The sequence below is a fragment of the Alosa pseudoharengus genome, unplaced genomic scaffold (assembly GCF_046254945.1).
Source record: "Alosa pseudoharengus isolate Yale_2024_CS ecotype anadromous, Long Island Sound unplaced genomic scaffold, YU_APseudo_1.1 YU_APseudo_1.1_scf_18, whole genome shotgun sequence".
In the NCBI taxonomy this organism is placed as follows: domain Eukaryota; kingdom Metazoa; phylum Chordata; class Actinopteri; order Clupeiformes; family Clupeidae; genus Alosa; species Alosa pseudoharengus.
The window spans coordinates 1,518,626-1,527,924 of NW_027468650.1; the positions used below are offsets into that span (position 1 = coordinate 1,518,626).

Below are 9,299 nucleotides of genomic sequence, written 5' to 3' on the forward strand. Positions count from 1 at the left end.
AGCAGTGCCATTGTTTGCTAGAAATCCGTGAGGTGTTCTTGAGTGTGGATCAAAAACTCCATATTTATCATCATCTCTAAACAAAGCTATTGTTGTGCTACCTACAGTTAGCAGCGCAAACTTTACATCATTTGACAAACAATGCAGTCTTTCAGAAAGCTGTAGAAAGTCCACACCATCAGGTCCATCTTGCCTAAAATAACCATACCGTGACGGGCACTTCTCAATATGATACATCTGTCCATAGATCTCAACACTATCAGGTAATTCATCAAGAGCCAAGTGGTCGGGTGCTTCATTGCCTCTCACGCTCAACCTTACTAGTGCTTCACTGTACATCAAGTTACCTTTTTGCAAAACATAGTCAAGATCATCACTGTTGAGCTCAGTTCTGTAATGGAGAGTTGCCAGAAATACCAGGGAATTGCAGGTGCACTGCTTGTTACTGTTGTTCCCATACCTTACATCACGTTGGCTATGAGTTGCTTGAACACATGTGATGGCTCTCTGCTCCATGTTCATGCGGAAAACACTAGTAACCTCATTTACCTGTTCTCTCTCATTGAAGTCACTCTGGTCTAATGAAGACTGATGTGGTTCAACTTCAGAGAGGTCCAACTTACGCCAACGTCTCTTTTGAGCCTCTGAACGACGGCCTTTCCTTGGCATGTTTCAAAATGCTATAATCTTTGCTTAATATAGTCTACTGGTCAAGTTAAGTCTAATATTGGTTGTACAAATTATTGCTTATCAGATTATACAATAAAACTTACTGTTCTACTCACAGGTTACTTAATCTGAGTATATAAAACAGTTAGATGAGATCAAATGTTAATAAACTCAATATACAAACACTAGTATTTATTTCAGTGGTTTATTACAATAATTAGTGGGCCCAAAAATGAAATGTTGCTAAGCAAAGAATTAAAACGAATTGATTAGAATATGCTTGACACCCAATAAATAACAAGCTGGCTGTCAAAAGTACAAAATTACAATTTTCACCTTCACACACAATATTTACCTCAGTTTAATTATTAAATTATGAAACTATCCTCAATTTTATCTTAATGCGTATTTTGTTTATCAATGGCAATTCTGAATATGGCACTGGAACTGATAGGTAGAGGTAACACTTGATGACACTGATGAAGAATGAGAGGAAGCTCTTGAGATGATCAGTTTTATGCAGAACTAGGATGGAATCTCAAAAAGTCCTCACACAGCCCAGGTTCAGTCTTGCAGCACAGGCCAGGTCTAAAAGTAGGTATAACAGCAAAAACAACTTTGACAGGTATTATTCAAATATATAAAACGTTTCACAGGTATGTATAATTCACAGTAATAGTTCTGTATGTGAATAGTTCACAATTCACAATGGGCAATTCTTGTAGGAATATTATTCTCAATATTATTCAAAGTAGTATTCAGAAAAGGATTCCGTTTCAAAATGGTTCAGAATTCAAAGGAGGTTTCAGTCTCAAAATGGTTCAGAATTCAAAGGAGGTTTCAGTGTCAAAATGATTCAGAATTTAAAGGCGGTTTCAGTCTCAAAATGGTTCAGAATTCAAAGGAGGTTTCAGTCTCAAAATGATTCAGAATTTAAAGGCGGTTTCAGTCTCAAAATGGTTCAGAATTCAAAGGCGGTTTCAGTCTCACTCTCAAAATGGTTCAGAATTTGAAGGTTTCAGTCTCAAAATGGTTCATAATTGGATTCAAAGGAGGTTTCAGTCTCAAAATGGTTCAGAATTTAAAGGCGGTTTCAGTCTCAAAATGGTTCAGAATTCAAAGGAGGTTTCAGTCTCAAACAGTAATAGTTCTGTATGTGAATAGTTCACAGGTAGTTCTCAGTATGGTTCAGAATCTTTATATAGTTCAGAGTATGTGCTGACAGAAAGTGGTCAATTCTTGTCAGAAATATGTCTGCAGGTATGTTATGTTCTGTTGGTTCAGAGTCTCAATATGATTCAGAGCAGTATTCAGTGTGTGTAGCCAGGTATGTATGATCAGAAAGTGGTCAATTCTTGTCGGTCATATGTTTGCAGGTATGTGTATGAGTGGGATTCAGAGTCTCAATATGATATGATTCAAAGTGCGTTTCAATCTCAAAAGAGTTCAAAGGATTCAAAGGATTCAAAGGAGTCAAAGGGTTCAAAGGAGTCAAGAGTATAGTATGTGCAGTCAGATATGTTCTCAGGAAGTGTTAGGTTCTTGTCGTAGATATGTTTGCAGGTAGGCGTTAGTGGGATATGAGTAGGCTTGTGTATCGAATATCGAGTATTGGTTGGAACCGGGACTATCTTTGCGATTTTCCCGGAATCGTTCAAAAGTTTAAATTTCGATTCCTACTTTCGATTCCCAGTCTGCCGACAGGAAGAAGAAACGGCTGAACACCAACGAAGAAGCGCATAGTTAATAGAATTAAAATTCATGGAGAAGGACTATTTCATTCAGAAAGCAGGGTTCCCGCGGATCCTTAAAAAGTCTTAAATAGGCTACAACTGAATTTTCGAAAGAGGTATTAAATGTGCGTATGGGACCGCCAGCGAGTGCAAGAGAGCGAGTGATGTCTCCATCCAGTTTCGTGTATTTAAAACGCAATTGTATAAGTGATAGGCTATTAGGCTACGGGAGGAAGTGTAGTGGTTGCAGAGTGAAGATGTTTTTCACGGGTTTGGTTAAAGGTGTGAAAACGGTAATAATACAGTAGGCCTATGTACAAAATAATATGCCTGGCGTTTTCGTGGTGTAGCTGAGGCCTGAGAGATGGACAGGGTAGCTTACGTGGAATGAGGGAGCCTACGGTAGAATGAGCGGGAGAAAGACTTGGTAAGCCAGTTAGCGATAGGTTGGCCATATGTTCGAATTTAGGCCGGACATATGGATTTTAAAAGCCCTGTCCGGCGCAGCCTCAAGCCGGACGTTTATTTGCTCTCCTTTTTGGAGTTGCGCTTGGCATCTAAAGTCTTTGCTCGGACGCAGCATCGTTTCACAAACTATGGACGCGAAGACTGCTGGTGAAATTATGTGCAGTGCTTCGCAATCAGGAGGAAATACTGTATACCGGTATGTTAAGTTGATCTGTTTGCATCTTTCCAGCGTGTGTTGCTGGCCTAGCCTAGGGAAGAAAATATCTGTCTAAGTTATAATAGCCTACCTGTAATATCTGCCAGCAGCTTGCTTGCCAGCGTTTCCCAGTAGGCTAGGCCTACTTAGCAAAAGTTGTGAAATATAACCGCATATGTTTTGAATGTCGGCGACTGCTACATAAAAATACGTGCGTTCATAATACGTGCGTGCTTGAGATGAAACCAGCAGTTTTCAGCAGGATCATGCGAAGAGGACCTGTCTCTTAATTAATTTAAAACAAGTAAATGGTTTTACAATGTTTCAGTCAAGCTTTGGTTGGTTTAGATACAACTGGTATGCAAAATGTAAAGTAGTGGATTAACTTTAATTTGCTGTGCTGCATATTGGATTAATAGATGCACATAGTAAATTATATAAAGTAGGCTTATTAAAATATGTAAATAGCTTAGTTAACTTTGAAAAAAATATTTAAGGGAATCCAGTCCAGTGCACATGTCTTTGGCAAGTAGCCCTAGGCTACTACAGACACAGGTGAAGAACAGCCTCAGCAGTAAGCAAAACCAAATATGTACAGTACAGCCAGCTTCAAAAGCAAGCAGTCCAGACCCTAAAATTGGGCATTTATAGCTGTGAAGGTAATTCACACACAATTATTTTCTTTCGCCAAAATATTTTTGGTAACTTCTGTAGACATCCAAAATGGGGTGGGGGTTAAAATTAGTAGGAAAAAAAAACTATTGCATTAAACAGTCTTGTATATCTTTTTGCCGTGGTATAGTCTTAATTTTCATTTAGATGTCTTGAAAAGGTCTTAAAAGTCTTTAAATTTGCACTTGGAAAATGTGCAGATACCCTGAGAAAGACCGTTGGTTAGCTAGCTCATTTAAAATATCCTAAACTTTTTTTGACCCTGCCTTTAAAAAAAATCGGAATCGAGAATCGTTAGGAACCGGAATTGAAATAAGAAATCGGAATTGGAATCGGAATCGTTCAAATTGAAACGATACCCAACCCTAGATATGAGTGTAGTGCAGTGCAGTGCAGTGTAGTGCAGGGTGCTGCAGACAATGACAGGCAGCGTCACAAGTGACACGCAGACACCACTTTAACAGGGCTGGTCTGGAACAAGCCTAAAAGGCAAACAAAGAAGAAGAAAAAAACACACGTTACACACTTCCAAAAATAAGCAGCAACACACACGGCAACATTGCTGCTTTCTTGGTTCTATCAATTTTAATGACGTAGGATGAATTAAGCGAAGGGAGCAAAGAAAACTAATACAAAATTCAGCTGTATATTATACTGTTCAGGACCAGACTTTGTAGGCAGCTACACATTAGATTGTCTGTCGTCACCCTTAGATTTACTGTATGTGATTGTTAATTGTTAAAGAAAAAGTTTGGACACATTTGTAGTTGTCGATGCCGATATGGTAGGCACTTAAGAATATGGAGGACTGAGCATTCTGACATCAAGACAAGCAACCTGCAAATCAACTAGTTTAACTAGCTTGCTAGTTCTGTCATTCAAATTGCCTCCATAGGTTACAATAGGTCTACACCAAATCAGTGAAGTAGCTATTTTTCTTCCCCATCAAGTAAAACACAATTTACATGTTTGTGTAAGCAAAAAAAAAGTGTAAGCAAGCAGCATAGCTGGTCTAGCAGTAAAAAATAATAAAAAGACATACCTTGAAAGTCTGCAGCACAGCAAGGGAAGACAGGATGGGAGAATGGAGTCTTGAGATGCAGTGTTTTTGTGGCAAAGACTGTCGCAGCACAAGGGAAGGTGGAGATGGAGGGAGTCTTTAAAAAGACAATTGCTTTCTGTTTTGAATAAAGAAAATTGTGTGAAACCATGACCACTGCTATAACATTACAATGCAACACAATTATGTTAAATTAAAATAAGCAGCAACACACACGGCAACATTGCTGCTTTCTTGGTTCTATCTATTTTAATGATAGGTTGGTTTTAGTGACGTAGGATGAATTAAGCGAAGGGAGCAAAGAAAACTAATACAAAATTCAGCTGTATATTATACTGTTCAGGACCAGACTTTGTAGGCAGCTGCACATTAGATTGTCTGTCGTCACCCTTAGATTTACTGTATGTGATGGTTAATTGTTAAAGAAAAAGTTTGGACACATTTGTAGTTGTCGATGCCGATATGGTAGGCACTTAAGAATATGGAGGACTGAGCATTCTGACATCAAGACAAGCAACCTGCAAATCAACTAGTTTAACTAGCTTGCTAGTTCTGTCATTCAAATTGCCTCCATAGGTTACAATATGTCTACACCAAATCAGTGAAGTAGCTATGTTTCTTCCCCATCAAGTAAAACACAATTTACATGTTTGTGTAAGCAAAAAAAAAAAAGTGTAAGCAAGCAGCATAGCTGGTCTAGCAGTAAAAAATAATAAAAAGACATACCTTGAAAGTCTGCAGCACAGCAAGGAAAGACAGGATGGGAGATGGGAGTCTTGAGATGCAGTTGTGGCAAAGACTGTCGCAGCACAAGGGAAGGTGGAGATGGAGGGAGTCTTTAAAAAGACAATTGCTTTCTGTTTTGAATAAAGAAAATTGTGTGAAACCGTGACCACTGCTATAACATTACAATGCAACACAATTATGTTAAATTAACAAAATGCAGCACAACCTCTCATCTGTGTGACCAAGTAGTACCTTTAGGTTAAATAGCATAACATGTACTCGACACAAATATTAGGGGCACACTTAGAAATAAGTCTGTAACATTCTAATCAGAAAAGAATTGGGCCAGTATGTTGATAGGCTAAGAATTTCTAGATGTCTTATTTTTCCGCCACTATAAAGTTAGAAAATATGTGATAGCATTGGATTCAGGGTAGATTTTTGTGTTTTATCATCCTGTTGTCCATTGCCCATATGCCTATGGAGGTTCATATTATGGGCATGTTGGCCAAATCTAGCCCTTAGGTCATGTAACGTTAACGTCCTAGCTAGTTCAAGGCATACCGTCAAACGCTTCCGTGCGTTAACGTTAACCCTTTCATTTCGGTCGCGGTTTTGCGTTGTGGCCCTGACCTTTCTGTGTTGCCGCAGTGTTATAGCATAAACTATTGATAGTTTCCAAATGTCAGACTTCACGAGTCAACTATACTACTACCTGACCAACTGTGGGGCATAGTTCATAGACGTTGTTTTTCACAACACATAGAAGCTACGTCGAATAAAAGTGATAACGTTAATGAATGTCACAGAAAGTACATGTCTAGTTAAAGTAGCGCTAGATAATAGCTAGTTCTAGACCTGTTAGTTGGCCACTTTAGCTGCCAAACTTCATTCCAAGACAACGTAACGTTAGCGAGCAATGTACAGTTAGTTTCTAGCTACGTTTCCATTATTTCCAAATGGCAGACTTCACCAGTCAACTATAACGTTAGCTGCTAGCTAGCTACTAGCACCTACTAACGTTACCCGACCAATTGTCGGACATAATTCATAGACGTTGTTTATGTAATAATGAATGTCACACAAATTACATGTCTATTTAAAGTAAATGATAGCTAGACATAACGTTAGCAGCCAAACTTTACCTCAGATACCGAACAATGTATCATAACGTTAGAAGTCCTAACTTCTAACGTTACATTTCGATAATTTCCAAATGACAGACGTTCAGTCAGCTAACGTTATGGTACTACCCTACTAATTGTTCGGAAACAATTGTTTTTGACAACATATACGTCGAATAAAAGTGATATGATTAGAGTAATTAACGTGGTCGTTAAGGTTAACGGTAGCAGTGCTAGCTCGAAAGTTAACGTTAACGTTAGCTAGTCGCGTACCAGGCTCATTTAAGCTATGGATACAAAGAACGCTGTTAACCTTACCAAAATACCTATTGTGTTAACGTTAAGAGAATAAAACTTACGTTTGTGGTAATGTGACAAAGTCCAGGTAAGTTCAGGGCGAAGTTGTTGGGGCTCCAAACTTGACAGAGGCGACGAAACACTCAGTCAGCTCAGGTAGCAGTAACGTTACAACAAGAATGAGGCTGGTGGAGTAGACGAGGGATTCTGCGGATTCTGAGGCAAGCTGTCAAGCGCGAGACTGAGCGACGTCATTGACTGAAAAGCATGGGTAGGTTAAGTCAGGTCACTTAATGCACAACAGAGTTGATCCAAAGTGCTTTAAAATAAACAAAATAGTAAAAACAACAATAATAACATCAATAATAATGAGATTAAAATAAAGTAAAATAAAATAAAACAGTTGTCAGCAATCAAAATGATAGTTTAACGAGACAAAAAGAAAATAATATAGGCCTAGTGTATTATACAATAATCACATCAAATTGAAGGCTGGGCAGTTAAAATAAACGAGGAACATTATCAGAGCATATTAAAGGCTAAGGAAAAAAGTGTCATCACACTTCTTAGTTCCAGTGAGAAATCTAGCAGCAGCATTCTTAACCATTTGTAATCGCTAGTAGAGTTGGGCAAACCAAAATAAAGTGAGGTACAATAGACAAGTCTTGATGTAATAAATGCATATAATTAATGCGAATAGAGAGGCCTGAAGCAGAGCAAAATATTGCATTTGATGCTAACTTTAAACACTCCAGCAGACATTTTGGAAGTGAACATATTGTTATAGGCCTACTTATGAAAGTGTTGTTTAAGAGTTGTAGGGGTAGATTAAGCGAATACGACATTATCTGACTTCATCAAGCCATCTACAGCCGCCAGATGGACTCAGTCAGAGTTCATCTTGAATGCGCCTATTGACACTATGTTCCAACAAGCAGTAGACAACAATGAAATAGGAAAAGATCAAATTATGATTCAGCATGTTATTTCAAACGACTATCTTCTACAATTTCTACATTACCAGTTCTACAATTTCTTTTTTCCCTTGATATTGCACTCAAAATCCTGCAGATAGTGTGTGTAAATTGAAGTTTCTTTCTTTAAATTCTACCTTAATTTTACTACAGTAAACCAGGTATTCCTAAATCACCTATTTAGCTATAGCGTTGAACTTGTGCATTGGTTGCTAGGTAGGTGGTGGTTTAATTTAGCTGTCTGGAGACATAACTGATGACAACTGACAGTTGGAAAGGAATATGATATTTGACATGGTTGCTAGGCTGTTGTTAGGGTACTTGAGGTGCTTGCTAGGCTGTTGCTAGGGTAGTTATAGTGGATGCTATGCTAGTTGCTAGGTTATTAATGTTGGTTGCAATGTTGTCATTGTGGAAGTGGTTGATAGGTTGTTGCTAGGGTACATGAGGTTAGTTGTGCTAGGTTAGTTGTGGTGGTTGCTATGCTGGTTGCTAGATTAATCTCATTGGTTGCTATATTGGTTGCTAGGTTGTAACTGTGGAAGTGGTTGCTAGGCTGTTGCTAGGGTATTTTACATGATTGCTAGGCTGTTGCTATTGTACTTGAGGTGGTTGCTAGGCTGTTGCTAGGGTAGTTATGGTGGTTGCTACTCAGAGGGCTGATGTCAAAATATGACTTGGAAAAACTCATTCATGCATTTATCTCCAGCAGGGTTGATTACTGCAATGGACTGTTCACAGACCTTCCTAAAAAGACTATTAAACAGCTTCAGGTGATACAAAATGCAGCAGCTAGGATTCTAACAAAAACTAAAAGAACTGACCACATTACTCCAATTCTTAAGTCCTTGCACTGGCTTCCAGTAAGTCACAGAATTGACTTTAAAGCACTATTGCTTGTTTATAAATCAGTAAATGGAGCAGGACCTAAATACTTGTCAGACATGCTTCAGCAGTACACACCTTCTCGTCCTCTCAGGTCCCAGGTGAAAAACCTGCTAGTAAAACCTACAGTTAGAACTAAACATGGTGAAGCAGCTTTTAGCTGCTATGCGGCTCAGCTGTGGAACCAACTTTCCCGTTTTAAATCTAGACTTAAGACCAAACTGTTCTCAGATGCTTTCTGCTAACTGTGCCGAGTTACAAATTCTGAATCTGCCTTGATAATTATTCTACTTTGTCTTTTATTACTTTTTTTACTACTTTTGCCTTTGTTTTGCTTACTAATTATTCTTTATTTTATTTTACCTTGTTTTATGTTTCCTTTTTATTATGATCTTTACCTTTTAACTATTCTTTGACTATATTGCCCTTCTATGCTTGTATTTGTTATTATTGTTTGGTTTTGTTTATGTAAAGCACATTGAATGACCTCTGTGT

General features: G+C 38.3%; 1 long non-coding RNA gene across 1 annotated transcript; it reads right to left on the reverse strand.

Annotated features, from left to right (window-relative positions):
- Window positions 1-4,200: 4,200 nt before the first annotated feature.
- LOC143130819 (uncharacterized) lies at window positions 4,201-8,712 on the reverse strand. Its single transcript, XR_012988004.1, has 4 exons — window positions 7,008-8,712; window positions 5,525-5,655; window positions 4,781-4,916; window positions 4,201-4,220 (listed from the first exon to the last, which is right to left on the reverse strand). It is a non-coding gene; the product is annotated as an uncharacterized LOC143130819 (long non-coding RNA).
- Between the last annotated feature and the right edge of the window lie 587 nt (window positions 8,713-9,299).